This window comes from Neofelis nebulosa, chromosome 9, assembly GCF_028018385.1.
Source record: "Neofelis nebulosa isolate mNeoNeb1 chromosome 9, mNeoNeb1.pri, whole genome shotgun sequence".
Taxonomy (NCBI): Eukaryota; Metazoa; Chordata; class Mammalia; order Carnivora; family Felidae; genus Neofelis; species Neofelis nebulosa.
The window spans coordinates 20,570,312-20,588,665 of record NC_080790.1 but is presented as its reverse complement, the minus strand read 5'-3'; the positions used below and the strand labels follow the sequence as shown (position 1 = coordinate 20,588,665).

At 43.4% G+C, this 18,354-nt stretch overlaps 1 long non-coding RNA gene across 1 annotated transcript; it reads left to right on the top strand.

Moving 5' to 3' along the window:
- Positions 1-3,864: 3,864 nt before the first annotated feature.
- LOC131484477 (uncharacterized) lies at positions 3,865-18,211 on the top strand. The gene is made up of 5 exons (XR_009248271.1): positions 3,865-4,000; positions 4,125-4,206; positions 6,256-6,391; positions 17,022-17,187; positions 17,582-18,211. It is a non-coding gene; the product is annotated as an uncharacterized LOC131484477 (long non-coding RNA).
- Positions 18,212-18,354: the final 143 nt, after the last annotated feature.

Below are 18,354 nucleotides of genomic sequence, written 5' to 3'. Positions count from 1 at the left end.
CCCAGTTTGTGGCTTGTCTCATCATTCTCTTGACAGTGTCTTTTACAGAACAGAAGTTTTTAATTTTCATTAAGTCCAGATAATAATAATTATTATTTCTTTCATGGATTGTGTCTTTGGTGTTTTATCGAAAAAAGTTGTCATCATACACAAAGTCACCTAGACTTTATCCTATGTCATTTTCTAGGAGTTTTATAGTTTTGTGTTTTACATTTAAGCCTATGATTCATTCTATTTTTATTTTTTTAAGTTTGTTTACTTTGAAAGAGAGAGAGGGAGAAAGAATCCCACGCAGGTTCTGTGATGTGAGCACGGAGCCCGATGCAGGGCTCAAACTCATGAAAGGTGAGGTCATGATCTCAGCTGAAACCAATAGTTGGATGGATGCTGAACTGACTGAGCCACCCAGCAACCCAAGCCTATGATTCATTTTAAATCATGATCCCTGAGTACCTGTCATTTTAGTATGTGTGACAAAATGGGGAGTTTACACATAAAATACTTCTGCATACTGAAGAACAGTAGTTATTTTGAGAAAAATCATTGGTGTAGTTATTTGAGTGATGAGCTGATCTACCCGCTTTTTTCATGTTTAAGAAATGAGTGAAGGTGGGGCACCTTGGTGGCTCAGTCAGTTAAGTGTCCAACTTTGGGTTGAGTCATGATCTCACAGCTCCTGAGTTTGAGTCCCACATTGGCTCTGTGCTGATAGCTCAGTGCTTGAAGCCTGTGGATTGTGTCTCCCTCTCTCTCTGCCCCTTCCCCACTCACCTCTGTCTCTCTCTCTTTCTCTCTCTCTCATAAATAAATAGTTTTTAAAAATTACTATTTAAAAAAAGAAATGAATGAAGGTGGTCAAAGGGAAAAAAAAGGAAGAAAAATCATTTATGAATATGACAGAAAAACTATGGTTATTCAGATTTGGGAATTTTCTTGAAAATGAACAAATTGAACCTGTCACCTAAGAAAAATAAGTGTATTAGGTTGCCTGACTGGCTCAGTCAGTGGAGAATGCAACTCTTGATTGGGGTCCTGAATTTAAGCCCCACATTGGGCATAGAGCTTACTTAAAAAAATAATCGAGGGGTGCCTGGGTGACTCAGTTGGTTAAGTGTCTGAATTCGACTCAGGTCTTGATCTCACAGCTCATGAGTTCAAGTCCTGCATCAGGCTCTGTGCTGACAGCGTGGAGCCTGCTTGGGATTCTGTCTTGCTCTCTGCCCCTCTCCTGCTTCCTCTCTTTCTTTCAAAATAAAAAAAATAAACTTAAAAAAAGAAAAATCTAAAAAATTAAAAAATATAATTGATGATATTTGTTGACAATGATAAAATTTGAGCTTTTGAGTGAAAGAATTTTGGAAAAAGTATATCTGCCACCATGAGCTTGACAGCTTCCCAAAACTTAAAGACTTCTAAAAAAAACCAAAAATACTAAGCTAGCTAGCTAAATATAAATAGACATAGATATATTTGACACTGTATAGTGATATGTGTCAACATTTATAATATCTACATAACCCAGTGAAACAATACTTCACAAATGACAATGATGTCACAAAATTATGAATGGGTAAACGATCCATTCAAAGTGCAAAATAGATCCATAAACTTTAGTGTAATAGAGAATAAAAAGTTTACTGATAATGTAGTTTTATTTATTTATTTTTAAGCAATCTGTATACTCAACGTGGGGCTCAAACTCACAACCCCAAGATTAAGAGTCACATGTTCTACTGACTGAACCAGCCTGGCACCCCAATAATGTGGTTTTAGATTCTCCATTGCAACTAACCATTACAAAACTACCACTTGTTGACTTTTGATGTAGTATCAAAGTAGGATATCCACAGTTATCTAAATTTTATTTAGATACTTCTCTTATCCTTCATGAGGCTGGGTTGTTCATGTTCTTCAACCACAACAATTTTTCATAACAAATTTAATGCAGGATCAAATAAAAGAATCCAGCTTTCTATTAAGCTTGACATTAAAGACATTGGCAAAAAAAAAAATATATATATACATATATATATATATATATATATATATATAGAGAGAGAGAGAGAGAGAGAGAGAGAGAGAGAGAGAGAGAGTAATGCCATTCTTCTTACTACATTTTTTTTCTTTTCTTTTTTTAGAGGGGCAACCAAAGTTTCTTTTAATTTTTTTTAAAATTTACATCCAAATTAGTTAGTATATAGTGCAACAATGATTTCAGGAGTAGATTCCTTAGTGCCCCTTACCCATTTAGCCCCCCCCCCCCAAACCCTCCAGTAACCCTCAGTTCTCCATGTTTATGAGTCTCTTCTGTTTTGTCCCTCTCGCTGTTTTTATATTATTTTTGTTTCGTCTTCTCACTACATTTTAAATTTTTTTGGAAAATAGTAATTTTGTACAAAAAGTATATTAACATCAATGAATTTATCTTTTAAAAAGTTATTATGTTTTTAGTTTTGTAATGTTTATTTTTGAGAGAGAGAGAGAGAGGGAGAGACAGAGTGTGAGTTGGGGAGGGGCAGAGTGAGAGGGAGATACAGAATCCGAACCAGGCTCCAGGCTGTGAGCTATCAGCACAGAGCCCAATGCAGGGCTTGAACCCACAAACTGCGAGATCATAACCTGAGCTGAAGTCAGATGCTTAACTGGCTGAGCCTCCCAGATGCCCCTAAAACATTAATATGTTAAGCATTTCTTAATTTTATTTTCTAATATAGTAAATCCTTATAGCAATATATATTAAAGCTCTTTGGGGTCCTCAGTAATATGTGAGAATGTCAAAGGATCTTGAAACCAAAGAATTTGAAAACCTCACCCCAGAGAAACAGGCTCAGTAGATACTTGGTCTGCCTTCCAAAGATCAAAGAGTTTGAGAAGCCTGTTCTATAACACTCTCCATTATAGTGGACCCATGAACCACATGGGTTTGAACTGCATGAGTACATTTAGATGCTGATTTTTTACAGTACTGTAACAGAATTTTCTGTTCTTTGTGATTTTCTTAACATTTTTTTCTCTAGCTTATTTTATTATAAGAATACAGTATCTAATACATACAGTATACAAAATATATGTTAATTGACTATGATGTTGGTAAGGTTTTCGGTCAACAGTAGGCAATTAAGTTTTGGGGAATCAAAAGTTAAACGTGAATTTTTGACAGGGCAGTCAATGCCCCTAAAACTCCCCATTTCCTGCTTCAAGGGTCAGCTGTATATAGTTGGTATCTTAGGAGGCTGATGCCAGGCCCACCTACATTAGGCACCTCCCTCAGCCATTGCTAACCAATCCAAAGCCAAAGTTTGTCTGAGAGAGGTAATCAGTATCCTCACACTCAGTGGGGAATCAGGACACCAGTCTTGATATTCTTAACCAACTGAGCCACTCAGGTGCCCCTCCAGTCTTGATATTCTTAACCTCTCCCATAGTACCTAGTGTTTCGCTACTGTGCAGTTTTGACACTCAGGTGAGGCAAGATGAGACCCTGCCTTTCTGTTTCTCATTCCCAGCTCGTTCCCACTCTGGTGGAAGGACTTCCTCCTCCATATGTGGCAGGAATCTGTGCTCTCTGTGGCTTATTCTATGGTCACTTCTCTAAAAGGCATTGTTTCTTTTTATGTAGAAAACCTAGTTTAGAATTTCTGAGAAACACCTCTTTATTTTTCAAAAAATTCTGGCTTTCAAGACTATTGTCTCACTGTGAACTTTTAAAAAGTCTAACCTGAAGTGCAAAGCCGAGCCATAATTTCTTTGTTTTAGCCAGAGTTCATCTTTCTCTTCCCTCGGGCAGTAAGCTTCAGTCTCATTGTCTGAGGTTGGCAGGATGGGGGGGGGGGGGGTTGGGGGGAGAGGATGAGCTACCTGGAAGGGAAAGTACGTTATTACCCAATAATTATGGATTGCAGGTGCTCATTAGGTTGAAGAAAAAGTTCAAAACACTGAGATCCAGGGTATCGAGTACAGCAAATCCGTGTGTGTATTGGAATAGGAGATTTACCACCAGGTGAGTTGGAGAAAAAACTCCATAGATTTCAAATATCTTTCTCAGCTCTGCATATGTACATGTATGTTGAGTCATAGAGAATTCTTTAGATGCAATTTTAAAGTTCTCTTCTTTTACTTTCAAGAACTGAGGAAATAGGACAGATGGAAAAGCAAGGGGAAGGAAGTGTTTTTGAATGAAGTGCCATCAAGAGAAGGAAGAGTTCAGTAAATGGTCTGACTTCAAATTATATTTCATTTGATGTCAAATTATATTAAAATTATCAAATTTAAAACGGTACAGCTGAAGGGATAAACAAAGGCGTACCAGTATTATGTACTGCTTTCAGTGTACTTGGGAATGAAAAAAAGACTCACCTCTCCTCAATTTATTTGCAAAATGTATATTTAGACAACTAAATATACAGTTATCTCTAGTGTTTGTTGAGTCAATACTTCTCTAGTTTAAAATTTTAATTGCAAATAGTATTATTAGCAATCAAATATTTACTGAGCACCAACCATGAGTTGAGGATTGGGATGCTGTGGTCCTGGAGGGGAAGAAGGGTGAGAAGATGATGGCACGCTTACTTCATAAGTAGGACAGAGCCTCCCATGTCAGTGTTCAGTGGGCACTGGCTCTTCGTGAAGGGGGAAATCCAGGCACCTCTACTACTTACGGCGACACACCTACATTTGTATCACACACCTACAATGTATGAAGTGCTTTACAAAACATAACACATTTCATCCTCACTACTCTCCTGCTAGGTAGAGATTATCATGCTTATGTAACATGTGAAAATCTGAGGCTTTGAGGGGATAAAATGTCCTCAGTCACACAGCTAGTCGGTAGCAGAGTTGGAGCGGAACCCCATTTCCTGAATCCTGGACCCAAGCCCACCGCTGCGTCCCTTCTGAGAAAGGGAGGGCAGGCCCCACCATGACCGTGGCCGCCTGCTTGATTTTGCTCCTTTTCTGGCATTATGATCTCCTGGAGGAATCCCAGGCTCCTCCAGGGGAAAGAAGCTCTACAATTAGACTAAATATAGTCTGGGAGAGGCCGCATCTCATTGGGACTAATTATCCCATCACCCGTCAGAAGAACAAAGAGTGAAGACTTTTCAGGCCTCATCATTTCCATTCCTCTCCCTGGCTTGGGCTTTCATGGGATGGGCCTGGAGACAAATGTGAACAGAAGAGACATGCTGGTGGATTGAAGAATGTCTGGGCTGCCCAGGAAGTGCTTCCCTTTCTAGCATAATGCTGGCATTTAGAACTGGAAGGAAGCTGGCCTGATGAGAGATCTCTTGGTCCTGGAAATGCCTGGATGGGAGACGTGGGACAAGGAATGACCCTTGGGACAGTACAACTTGACAGGCAGTCACATCATATATTGATAACCTACCTTGCAAAGTCCTCCTGTTCTTCTATCTAGCAAATGTTTACTGAGCACATGTGCGAGGCATGTGGGGAGTTTGTTAAATATCATGCTGTAAGGAAACCCGAAGAAACCCTCACTGAGTCCCTAAGAGGTGAATTCAAAACCAAAGTTAGAAAAACTCAAGGGGAGAAAGATACTTTGGTCAAGACATGTGCTTGTACCAGTAAGCTTTGGGGTTGAGTGTCATTACTGAAGACTAATATGTCAAGGGTAAGTTTAAGCCATGAAATACAGTCTCAGGAAGCTTTTGCTAAATTCTTGTTTACATCAAGGAGGTACCATAGCACACCTAGTACCGACCAGTAACACAAATGTTTAAAGTGAGGAATGATGCTTCATAGAACACATAATTCTGTTAGCCACAAGCATTACAAATAATTCTTATCAATTTGTCACTGGCTGTCATGGATGGCTGTGTGATAGAGGCATAACATCTGCAAGTAAGCCCAGATAAATTGTTTTATCAAAGAATCTGTAACAGCACATCTGTGACAAGTTCCAAGTAAAACACTGCATTGGAAAAAATGGTTGGCACGTTTCAGATCACATGTTTGCACGTTATAAAATCAAATCTCATTTCTTAGAAAAGGTACGTAGCTTGTTCAGCGTATGGGACATGAAATACAGAGTTCAAAGGGTTCACATCATAGTTTGAATCATCATCTAACCAGAGGAGTGGGGACATGCGTGGTACTCACTCGTGGCTATTCAGGCTTCATCAGTAACAATACTGATAATCCGCTAGGATAAGGTGAATGGAAATGGCAAGACAGTCTTGCATTTCATGTGTGCATCCTTCTTCCCTTCCCGATGCATATGCTGTTTCAACACAGGATTCTGCTGCAGAGCCCAGCTGTGAACGAGTCAGGAGCTCCCACCTCTACCCGAAAACCGGAGGAGAGGGAAGTAGGCTAGAACCCAACACAGTGCTTCTGGAAAGCACTTCAGAAGGCAAAGGAGCAAGCTGAGGTGAGGATCTAGGGCTTTTTTTTTTTTTTCAATATATGAAGTTTATTGTCAAATTGGTTTCCATACAACACCCAGTGCTCATCCCAAAAGGTGCCCTCCTCAATACCCATCACCCACCCTCCCCTCCCTCCCACCCCCCATCAACCCTCAGTTTGTTCTCAGTTTTTAAGGGTCTCTTATGCTTTGGCTCTCTTCCACTCTAACCTCTTTTTTTTTTTTTTTCCTTCCCCTCCCCTATGGGTTTCTGTTAAGTTTCTCAGGATCCACATAAGAGTGAAACCATATGGTATCTGTCTTTCTCTGTATGGCTTATTTCACTTAGCATAACACTCTCCAGTTCCATCCACGTTGCTACAAAGGGCCATATTTCATTCTTTCTCATTGCCACGTAGTACTCCATTGTGTATATAAACCACAATTTCTTTATCCATTCATCAGTTGATGGGATCTAGGGCTTTTTGAAGCTGAGAAGGTTAAGACTGGCCATCTCCATTCTTCCTGGGCTTGTTAACCCCTTAGTTCTTTGGTTTTTCTCCTCTCTCTCTCTCTCTCTCTCTCTCTCTCTCTGTGTGTGTGTGTGTGTGTGTGTGTGTGTGTGTGTGTGTGTGACCCACTCTTGCTCTCTCTCCTTCCTTCGTCTCTCCCTCTCCTTCTGGCTTCCTGTTATTTTGCCTCACTCTTCCTTATCCTCTGCTTTGTCCAGAATTGTATTGCTTTGCTGCACAGATATGAGAAAACTACCAGATCAAAAACCAGTCACTCTAGAAGTCTGGGCTGCCTTAAAGACCAAATTGGATTACGTATGCCCAGACAAGCTTTTAAAACACTTTGAAAAAGAAAGAAAGCCAAATGAACTGAAAAGTTGGGTTCAGTGCCCTTGAGGTAATTTGGATAATTTGCATATCTTGGTGGGGTGTTCAAAGGGTAAAAAAGACAAGGCCTTTTCCAGGAATATTTGTTTGAAAACTTAATTATTTTATTTTTATTTTAGAGAGAGTGTGTGCACAGGAGCAGGGGAGAGGGGCAGAGGGAGAGAGAGAGAGAGAGAGGGAGAGAGAATCCCAAGCTGGCTCCATGCAGACACGGGCCTCAGTCCCACAATCCTGAGACCATGACCTGAGCTGAAACTAAGAGTCGATGCTCAAACAACTGAGCCACCCAGGTGCCCCAGAAAACTCATTTCGGTAAGAGAATCAGTCAAATATAACACACGGAATATAGTTATAGTGCTGAGTACTCTGTAAACAGATTCCCGGGTCCATTCTTTCTGTCCCTGAGAGGCTTATGCTTCTGGATTGAAAAACCCTAAGAACCTTCTCTAACACAGGCAAGTGTCATACAGCCTGGAACAGAAGGGCTAGTTTTTCTAAGACTTGGAAGGATGAAATGTGTTTCTCTCCCTTTATGGCCCAAAATAACTGATCATGGACTAAGCAGGTCCCCTCTAGACCCTGGTTTCTCAACATTGGCATATTGAAGTTTCGGGTCAGCTAGTCTGTGCTGGGGGGTGTCCTGTGCATTGTAGCTCAGCAACCCTGACCTCCACCCACTACATGCCAGTAGCACGCCCCCCATCCCCAGGTTATGACAACAAACATCAAAAAATGGCTTCAGACTTTGCCAGATGTCGCCTGGGCACAAAACTGACCCCTGTTGAGAACCACTCCTTTAGGGAGGAGGATGGAATATTCTGTTCCAAAATATACATATAAGATATTAACTTTTAAAAAATGTTTAGGAAAAGAGGATATTTTAGAAGAAATATGATAATACCTTCATAGCTTCCAAGGCATGGCTCCAAGCAGTTATTTCTGCTAAATTATAAGCTTTCAAGGGCAAGAACAATATGCATTTTTCTTATTTATTGCCATAGTCCTAGGATCCGGTATAGTGCCGGGACATAGTAGGTGTTTAATAAGCATTTGGGGGATGAATGCATGACTTATTGAGCAAATGCCGCATGCCAAACACTCTGACATCTTCACAACAACACTAATGGGATAGGCGTTAAAGTAAAACCCTATAATAGAGCAAATTCAGGTGTCGCATAATTGTTTTTCTCCTGGGTCCTGACCTTACCCCGGGCTCTTTTTTCAAACGGATGAGCTACAGTTCTTCCGACTTGCCCCTGTGGGAAGGGCCACAACTCCCTCCGGGGAAATGGGGAGGCAGAGAGTGAGTCTGTGTCTTTAGTGCTCTCCCAGCCAAATTTCCCTGGGTCCAAAAGACACTCTGGGCGCCAGCTGATGAGGACATTCCTGGAATTACTGCTCCTGTCCTGGGAACTTTAGCCAGACAGCCGCAGGACCCATCTCTGTCCCCATCAATATTTAAACCAGAGTAAACAGTACTCAGATGGCACCAAACCATGGCTGAGACTGGAAAGGACTTAGCTCCTGTCGCCAGGACCCCGGAATCCAAGTATTTCATTACTTTTCGGAATCGTGCCCTTGCGTTTTACAAGCTTGACCTCTTTGTGACCTACTCGTCACCTTCTGGTGGGGTTTTACCCTATCATCCCTATGGTATGTGTGAGGAAACTGAGGCCCTGAGAGATTCAAATCACCAAGCTGCTGTGTGGTGACCCGAGATTCAGACCCGGCAAGGTTGGGCTGCCAGACAAGACGGAGCAGTGAGCACGTACGCTTCCCCAGGGGAGCTGGCGATGGCTGTTTCTGCGTCCCATGTGTTCCCATTCCCTGCATGGTATGGGGTGGTGGGTCCTGTTGTCTATCGTGTGAGCTCGGGAGAGACAGATGGACGAGACCTGGCTGAGAGCCAATAGCCTCTGAGCCATGCCAGGCTGGAGTGCGGCAGACATACCAGGATGAACAGCAGGCAGGACCAGGCTGGCCTGGTAAGAACAGGCAGAGACAAAAATGCAGCGTCCATTGAGGGGAGGAGCAAGGTGAGGCAGAGCCCAGCTGAGGAGCTTGCTCGGCACTTCTGCCGCAGGCCGGACCGCGACGTGGACCCCTGCGTCCGAAAATGGGGGAGCAGGATGCCCGCTGTTAGATAAGCCAGGAGTCTTGGCAGCTGCCCTGCTAGGGAGCGTGACTGTTAATTACACGCACATACAGTTGTTCGCGGGGAGGAAGCTAGTGTTCTTTACACAGATCCTCTTATTTTTTAGGGCTCTTCCATTCTTTTTTTTTATTTTTTAAGTTTATTTATTTATTTTGAGAGAGAGAGAGAGAGAGAGAGAGAGAGAGAGCACAAGCAGGGGAAAGGCAGACAGAGAGGGAGAGAGAGAATCCTAAGCAAATTCTTGTCAGTGCAGAGCCTCACGTGGGGCTCAAACTCACGAGAGATCACGATCTGAGCCGAAACCAAGAGTCTGTTGCTTAGCAGACAGAGCTACCCAGTCGCCCCTGGAGCTCTCCGACTCCTTAAAAGGTGTTATGCTTGAGGCAGTTGTGTGGTCATCCGTCAGGCCGTGGATGTGCATCGGTGAGTGGTGCCAGATACTACAGACCAGGAGCCTGGCTGGTTAGAGAAGCAAGCACACCACCGTTTCTAGCACAGATGGCTGAAGCCACGATGCTTTATTTAGGGGGAGCCATGGGACACATGACTCCATCTTCCTTGACTGGGAACCGCACTGCAGGGAGGAAGCTAGGTCTGCTCTGGGAGATGGAGATGGAACAAAACAAGGAAATAGACCTGAAACACTGTCCAAATGAGCAGGTGGTCCCAGCTGTGAGCCAAGCAGGGTAGGTGCTTCCTGGAGAAGAAAGCAGGTCTGCTTGGCATGAAGAGACCAGAGTGGCAGATGGGGTGATGCCATGGGATGGAGCTCACTGTCTCTCCCCTGCCCCCAAAGGTGGGGCTGCTGTGTGACAGCTGCACGGGCCTGACAGGACATCACTCTGGGCTCTCACAACCTTCACATCGCAATGTGCTCTCTTACTTCTGCAGGGGATATGATGTATGAGCAATTGTATGTACTACATCCCATTCCTTCATGGTGTGAACTCATGTCATGTATTACTGTTAAAATTATTTCCTATTATTTCATTAATCCAATTCTGTTGATGCAGGGGAACTCAAATGCTAGGTCTTTCATTCTCATGTATCCTTTAATGCGTGGAAAGTTAACAGTATATATATATTTTCAAATGTATTCAGGGGTGCCTGGGTGGCTCAGTTGTTTAACGTCTGACTCTTGATTTCAGCTCAGATCATGATCCCAGGGTTGTGGGATTGAGCCCCGTGTCCGGCTCTATGCTGGGCAGGGAGCCTGTTTGGGATTCTCTTTCTCCCTCTCTGTCTGCCCCTCTCCTACTCATTCTCTCTCTGTCTCTCTCAAAAAAATAGTGTGAACCCTAAATGTATGCATGCTTGCTTTCAGCAGAGGCACTTAGCTCTGAAGCTGTTATATTTCCCTTGGACTGGTTTGAGTCCTACAATTATTTCCCGGCACTGTTAAATTACATATGCCATCAGTGAGTCCACTGTGTCCTTGATTTGCTATAATGGTTAAGGAGGTGAGAAGTGTCAGGTAAGGGCTTTGTGGACAGGCAGGATTTTGTAATGGTGAAGTCTCACCTTCAGCGGGTTGTAACAGGTTGACTAATGGGCCCCTGAGATGTCCACACCCTAATCCATGGAAGTGGTGTTGCTTTACGTGACAGACAAAAGGGCAGACAGACTTTGCAAGTGTGATTAAGTTCAGGAGCTTGAGCTGGGGAAATGCTTCTGGATTATCTGGGTGGGCCCGATGCAATCCCAAGAGTCCTTGTAAGAGGGAGGTATGGGATCCAATGGGTAGAACATGATAGGATGATGGAAGCAGAGGGAAAAAGACAATGTGATGTGGGCCAAGGACTGAAGGTAGCCTCTAAAAGTTGGAAAGGCAATGAATCCTCTTTGAGAGCCTCCAGAAGAAAACAGCTGTGCAGACCTTGATCTTAGCCCTGTAGAACTCATTTTAGACATCTAACCCCTTGAACTAGATAATGATTATAAAATCATTTTGTGTTGTTTTAAGCCACCAAAGTTTTATACTTTGTTATAGCAGCAATAGGAAACTGACGCGTGAATGTTTTCATCTCAACCCGACAGGAAAATGTATGAATCCTTCTTCTGGTTCCACCTCTTCCATCTGGTTGTAGAGCAGGACTCGATTTGGAAAGAAGGAGGGAATAATGCAGCTGTGTAGGGAAGGAAGGTCACATAAGAGCAGGCATCTGATCTCCTTTTTCTCTAACTGCTAAGTAACATCACATCCTCTGCGTACTGCCTTGCTTTGAAGTCTCTCCTCAGGAAACAAGAAAGGGAGCCCCCCATGCCTCTGTGCCTCCAGCTGAGAGGTGCTGCATCGATCTGGAAAGACCAGACTGATCCGGAAAGACCAATCTAAACTAGTCCTGATATTGATTTCCTCGCAGCCAATTGAGGAATCTATAAGGAATAAATGAGCAAAAGAATATACACAAGGAATTCAATTAGTCACCAAGCACTTACTGAGCACTTTGGATTTGCCAAGAACTGCACTGATACCAGGGAGCCAAAGATAATGAAGCATAGTCCCTGACCTTGAGGAAAGGCAGATGCGTACACAATGAATTATAAAACCATACATAAAATTCTGTAGTAGAAGGATCAAACTTGCCTAGGAAGACGGGGCACAGGGACTAATCCCGATTAGCGGATTAGAGATAACTCCATTCGGGAAATATCTGATCTGGGCTTTGAAGGCTGTACAGGAATTTCACAGAGAAGAAGAAATCCGTGTTCCAGGCAGAGGAGAAAAGTCATGAAAACACATTATTTAGCAGCCTGCAGTCCTGCATCACCCTTCCCTCTTCTTTACTGTTACAAGCCCCTCATGTGGCTCTGCTAACAAAATAACAGTTTCATGGAGAAAGAGCATAGGTAGGAGTCATGTACAAAGGACCACGGAGACCAGAAATTGGCAATGTGGGGGTGGGGGGTGGGGACAGTTTCCTTCCAAACACAGAATTACTGGCCTCACATTAGCTGCCACGCAGCCTCCTCTTGGTTCTTTTGGCTCCTCCAAATCTGCCACCGTGTCTTAGTCCCTATTCACACACAACCCACGGGGGGTGGAACATTTCACCCTTTATACCTCCGTGGAGCCCACTAAATCACTGTTCAGAAATGCATTTTTAAAACTATGAGCACAAGAAATTTTACAGAAAGAACAGAATTTGGTAAAAGTGTATTTTGCATGTAGCATTTCAACTTCTTTGGCTCTTGTCAGAAAACGTATCAGCGTTAAAAACCAACAAAGTTAGAAAGCTCACTTATCAAAGTGAGATCCCTATCTTCCCACAGACACTAAGAGACAGGGGCTCTGACTTCAGGTGTTGGCTGGAACAAACAGCATATTCCTTGGGCAGCCTTGAGAGTTCTCAGGCAGGCACCTTAGGTGGGGCCTCTAGTCATCCCTAGGATGTGGCCTCGAGATGTTAGTGTGTTTTTTCGAGACTGTTAGTGTGTTTGCTTGAGAGTTTCTAGGCCAACGTTGAGGCCTGGTTGAGAACAGGCTCAGAGGAGCCTGGCTGGAGTTTGGTCAAGGAGAGAATGTCACCACTCAGATGCTTGGCCTTGTACCTAATGACCTTCCAGGGCTTGTCCCTGTCTTCGAGACACTTGGGTCTAGTTGTTATTCTTGGGATCCCAAAGATAAACCTCTCAATAAAGCTTCCTAGTCTCCCAATACATTTTCCTTTATTTAAGCAAACTGGCTGGAGCCCACCCTCAACAGGAAGCAATCCCTAACCAAGACAGATCACATTACCTATGTCAGCACAGCCCCACACTTGTCATTTTTAAAGGTTAAATGGTCATTCCTTTTTGTTAATTTACCTTAATTTGTTTTACAATGACTTAAGTCAATTCTAGTTGTTTTTTTTTTTTATGTTTGTTTTTTATTTATTTTGAGAGAGACAGAGAGCAAGCGAGCAGGGGAGGGGCAGAGAGAGAGAGAGGGAGAGAGGCTCCCAAGCAGGCTCTGCACTGCCAGCGCAGAGCCTGATACAGGGATTGATCTCATAAACTGTGAGATCATGACCTGAGCTAAAATCAAGAGTTGGATGCTTAACCAACTGAGCCACCCAAGCACCTTCATTTCTAGTTTATATATGTATATGTATTTTATTATTGTATTATTTTTTAATTTTTAATTTTTTTAAAATTTACATCCAAATTAGTTAGCATCTAGTGCAACAATGATTTTAGGAGTAGGTTCCTTGATGCCCCTGACCCATTTAGCCCATCCCCCCTCCCACCACCCCTCCAGGAACCCTCAGTTTGTTCTCCATATTTATGAGCCTCTTCTGTGTTGTCCCCCTCCCTGTTTTTATATTATTTTGCTTTCCTTCCCTTATGTTCATCTGTTTTGTCTCTTAAAGTCCTCATATGAGTGAAGTCCTATGGTTTTTGTCTTTCTCTGACTGTCCTGTTTTTTTTTTTTTTTTAATGTTATTGCTAGAGCTACCATGAACATATGTTAAGAGTTACTTTTTCCTCCTGCCATAAAGTCAACAGGTGTATGGACTTTTGAGCTCCTGTCAGGCTGCCGCCAGATTCCTCTCCAGCTAGATTGCCACCAGCCCCGTTCCAGGGCGTCTGTTCTCCCACAGCCCCATGTAAACAGGGTTTCATTTTTATGGAGTTTGGTTTGTGTAATGGTATCTTGGAATTGTTTCATTAATATTTTAAAAATTCCTACTGAGGTTCTGTGAGGATTAATTTCGGTAATATGCAGAGACACCCTAGTACAGAGCCTGGCAGGTAGGAAGCTATTATTACTGCTATTCACAGTTATTGAGTACAAAAACGAAGTATTGACTTTATATATTCGTGTTTTTTCTTACGTATTTGTGTTGAGGGTTGTTTCTCTTCTTATCTACACAGGCGTACCTTCTCAGTCTGTGTGCTGCCTCCTGGCTCAGGCCTCAGGCCACTTCTCTTTTCTCGACTCACTCAATAGTGATTTCATTCCGTTCCATGTCCTTACTACTCTCCAAATGCTGGCAATGGGCATTTGCCTCTCTAGCCCAGACCCCTCTCCTGTTCTCCACACACATCTAACCACCTGTTCAATGTCTCTGCTCAGACGTGGCATCTCACACTTAGTAACTTCCAAAAGCTGAGCCCCTGCTCCCCACCAAAGCTCTTCCTCCCATGGCCCTTTTCCATCTCAGTGAATGGCAACCAAACCATTCTTGTGCTCGAGTTAAAAACTTTTGAGTCTTCCTTGACTCTGTTCTTTTTTCTCTCACTCATTCTCCACATCCCTGGCCTCCAAATCCTTTGGCCATTCTCTTCAAAATATATCCAGAATCCAGCAACTTGTCGCCACCCTGGCCAAGACACCACCGTCTCTCACCTGGAAAAATCAGTCTTCTTACTTGTACACTCATGCACCCCCAGGATCTCAGCTTTGACCTTGGCTCACCTCCCACTATGGTCCTGCCTTCATGGTGAATGTACAATGGATGAAGGGGACACTGCTTAGAGTGACGAACCATTTGCAGAAGCTCTCCAGCAGGCTTCCCCTCATTTGGTCATCCCTAAACCAGTCATCAGCAAGAGGATCACTGCACTGACCTGGACTAATCAGGATCACCCCTGAGCAGTGCTGGGGACAGGGTTATCTTTTCTGACAAGTAGATCCCTGAACAGCAGTGGGGCTCTGTTTGTTGAGGAAGAAATGGGGAACAAATATTGAGTAAATACCCAAACAGAGTCTGTCACAACATGGGAGGTCAGAGAGTCGATAAGAGAATCCACTTACTTTTCTGAGCTGCTTAGTGTGGGTGGCCCTGGTTCCCCAGGCCTTGGCCATATATAGAGCATCAGAAGTCTGCTCCTGAGCAAAGAGGGCATAGGGATGTGGCAGGGAACTTGGGTGTATTTCTGCCAACAGTAGGTTCCCACCTTTCTTGGGGGGGTCCTTTAATTCAGGTTGATGGAAGAAGGTATATAATAGTGTTAGTATCCTTGGACTATGTGACAAATTACCACACACTGGGGCTTAAAACAACAGAAATTTATCCTCGCTCAGTTCTAGAGCCTGGGAGTCAGAAATCAGGGTGTTAGCAGGGCCAGGCTCTCCCAAGGCTCTAGGGGAAAAATCGGCACTGTCAGGGCAGAGCCCGATGCAGGGCTCGAACTCACAAACCGCGAGATCGTGACCTTAGCCGAAGTCAGATGCTTAATGGACTGAGCCCCAGATACCTCCAAATAAGGTCAACTTTTAAGGTCTAGGGGTTAAGACTTCAACAAATCTTTTTGAGGAACATGAGTGAACCCATAAAACTTAGAGTATTAATTAGAACCTAATTTTTCTTCACTTCTTCCTTTCTGATCTGAATGCCCTTTCAGATCCAGGCATTTATAAATTTCCCTCTATGTACTGTACTAGCTGCAACCCATAAATTTTAGTATGTTGTACTAAATTTTCTTTAGAAACAATTGTGTGTTAAGGCTTGACTTGAATTTGGTTTATCAGTATTAGTAACTGAAATTTCAAAGATAAATATGTATAAAATACATTCCTCGCATTTATGTATGTGTGTATTTATTTAAAAAAATTTTTAATGTTTATTTATTTATTTATTTATTTGAGAGAGAGAGAGAGAGAGAGAGAGAGAGAGAGAGAGAGAAAGACCACCAGCAGGGAAGGGGCAGAGAGAGAGGGAGACACAGAATCCGAAGCAGGCTCCAGGCTCTGAGCTGTCAGCACAGAGCCTGATGTGGGGCTCGAACTCATGGGCTGTGAGATCATGACCTGAGCCGAAGTCGACTGCTTAACTTATCGAGCCACCCAGGTGCCTCCTGTATGTATGTATTTATTTATTGAATGTTCCTTACTTTTAAAGAGTAAGAGTTGTTTACTGAAAAGTTTAGTAAACTAGTAGCCATGAACTGAGAGTTATATTGTTTATAGAGAGAGCATAAAGACGTTGTGTATTAATGTCCTCTCTTTTCTTTTGGTTGTTCATGCCTGGATTACGTCTTTCCCATTGGTGCTAATGGGGCCAAAGCTTGATCCCACTGCATGCATCCTGTCAGTACCCAGATTATAGACCCTGAGCTTAGGGGGAGGCAGCCACAACAGACCATGTAATCTTTTCATTTCACTGACCACTCTTTTAAGTTTTATCTGCAAGCCAGCAACTTTTTGGCTTGTTACTTGTCTTCATTTTGCAGAACCATTTTAAAGACTCATGGGTAGAATTAACTCAATGATAGAGGGTTTATATTCTTTTTTTTTTTTTAAGTTTATTTGTTTATTTTGAGAGAAAGAGGGAGAGAAAGTGCAATTGGGGGAAGGGCAGAGAGAGAAGGAGACAGAGAATCCCAAGCAGGATCCACACGGTCAGTGCAGAGCCTGATGCTGGGTTTGAACTCAAGAATCCTGACATCATGACCTGAGCCAAAGTCAGATGCTTAACCAACGGAGCCACCCAGGCGCCCCTAGTGTTTATATTCTCCAGCTTCCTAGGGATCGGAAGAGCCAAAGGCCGTAAAGGGAAGCTTCACAATGGCATCGTATCTTCCATCGTTTCCCTTGGAAAAAGATGCTTTTCTTCACCTTCCCCCAGCTTTCTTCCCCACAGCACCCAACATCTCTGTGGCACTAATGCTTTTCCAGGTCATAGGAATTCCCCTGTGTGCCCCACGTGGGCTCCCCGTCTCCAGCCAAGTCCTCTGAATCTCTAATTACATCCCGGAACCGGCATTCTCCTTCTGCCCTCTCTCCCCAAGGAAAGATGTCTCTGCTGTCTCACTGAGCTCCCTGCGGGGAAACCGACTCTAAGGTGAGTGTTTCTCTGACTGCGTTTCCTGGCATAGCAACACCACTTCATGCGAGTTCACCCGGGAGTGACCAGCCCCTGGCGTTTCCACCAGGAGGACTTATAGAGTGTTATCACAGCTCCCCTCACCTCACAGGCTGTGAAAGGAGGTTGGCATTTTCAGCCCCGCTTCTCCTTCCATCTACCAACAGGCAGAGAGTGGAAATCTGCCACTGGGAGTAGACCTTGGGATGGGGCCTGAATGTACTCATGGGAGAGCTCAACCAGAATTAGTCCAAATAAAAAGTCAGACTGTCAGCGCTTCCCACTACCCTGCCCAGGGTCATCTGCCCCCTGCGGTGGGCAGAGCTTCTTGAACAGCTGCTAAGGGGCTGGTCTCCCTCACCTACCCCTGCAGGAGACCATTAGCAAGCTGCTGGGAGCTGGGGCTCCGGTTGCTGAGAACAGGCTGGGCTCAGAGCTGCCAGCCAGCCCATCGATCATGGATTTCACCGGGATGCTTTCTGACCTTTCAAGGTTAGTGAAGACTCAGCAGTCACATACCGTTCTGTGATTAAATGTCTCAATCCTGAGCACGGTCTATTATTTTGCAATTCAGAGAAGAAAAGGGACAGTACTTAGTAGCAAGGTGGTTTTTAGTGACAGCAACACGATGACACGGTTTAAAAGGTTTTAAAGAGACAAAGATGGTTACAACTCTCACAAGTTCTATTTTTTGCATCTTGTTTTGTTTTTTTATATTTGTGTAGCTATGCTGATATTTTCTGCACTTAATAGCACATATTTTTTGTTGAAGTATAGTTGACACGCAACGTTACGTTAGTTTCAGGTATACAACGTGGTGATTTGACATCTCTATACGTTATTCAGGCTCATCACAAGGGTAACTACCATCTGTCACCATGCAACACCATTACTACGTCATTGACTAAATTCCCTATGCTGTACCTTTCACCCACGTGACTTATTCACTCCGTAACCGGAAACTTGTATCTCCCACTCCCCTTCACCCGTTTTGCCCATCCTCCTCACCAACCGCGCCCCTCTGGCAACTACCAGTTTGTTCTATTTATGGGTCTGTTTCTGCTCTTTTTTTTATTCCTGCTTTTCTTCCCATTTGTTTGTTTAGTTGTTTCATTAAGCATTTTTTTTAATGTTTATTTATTTTTG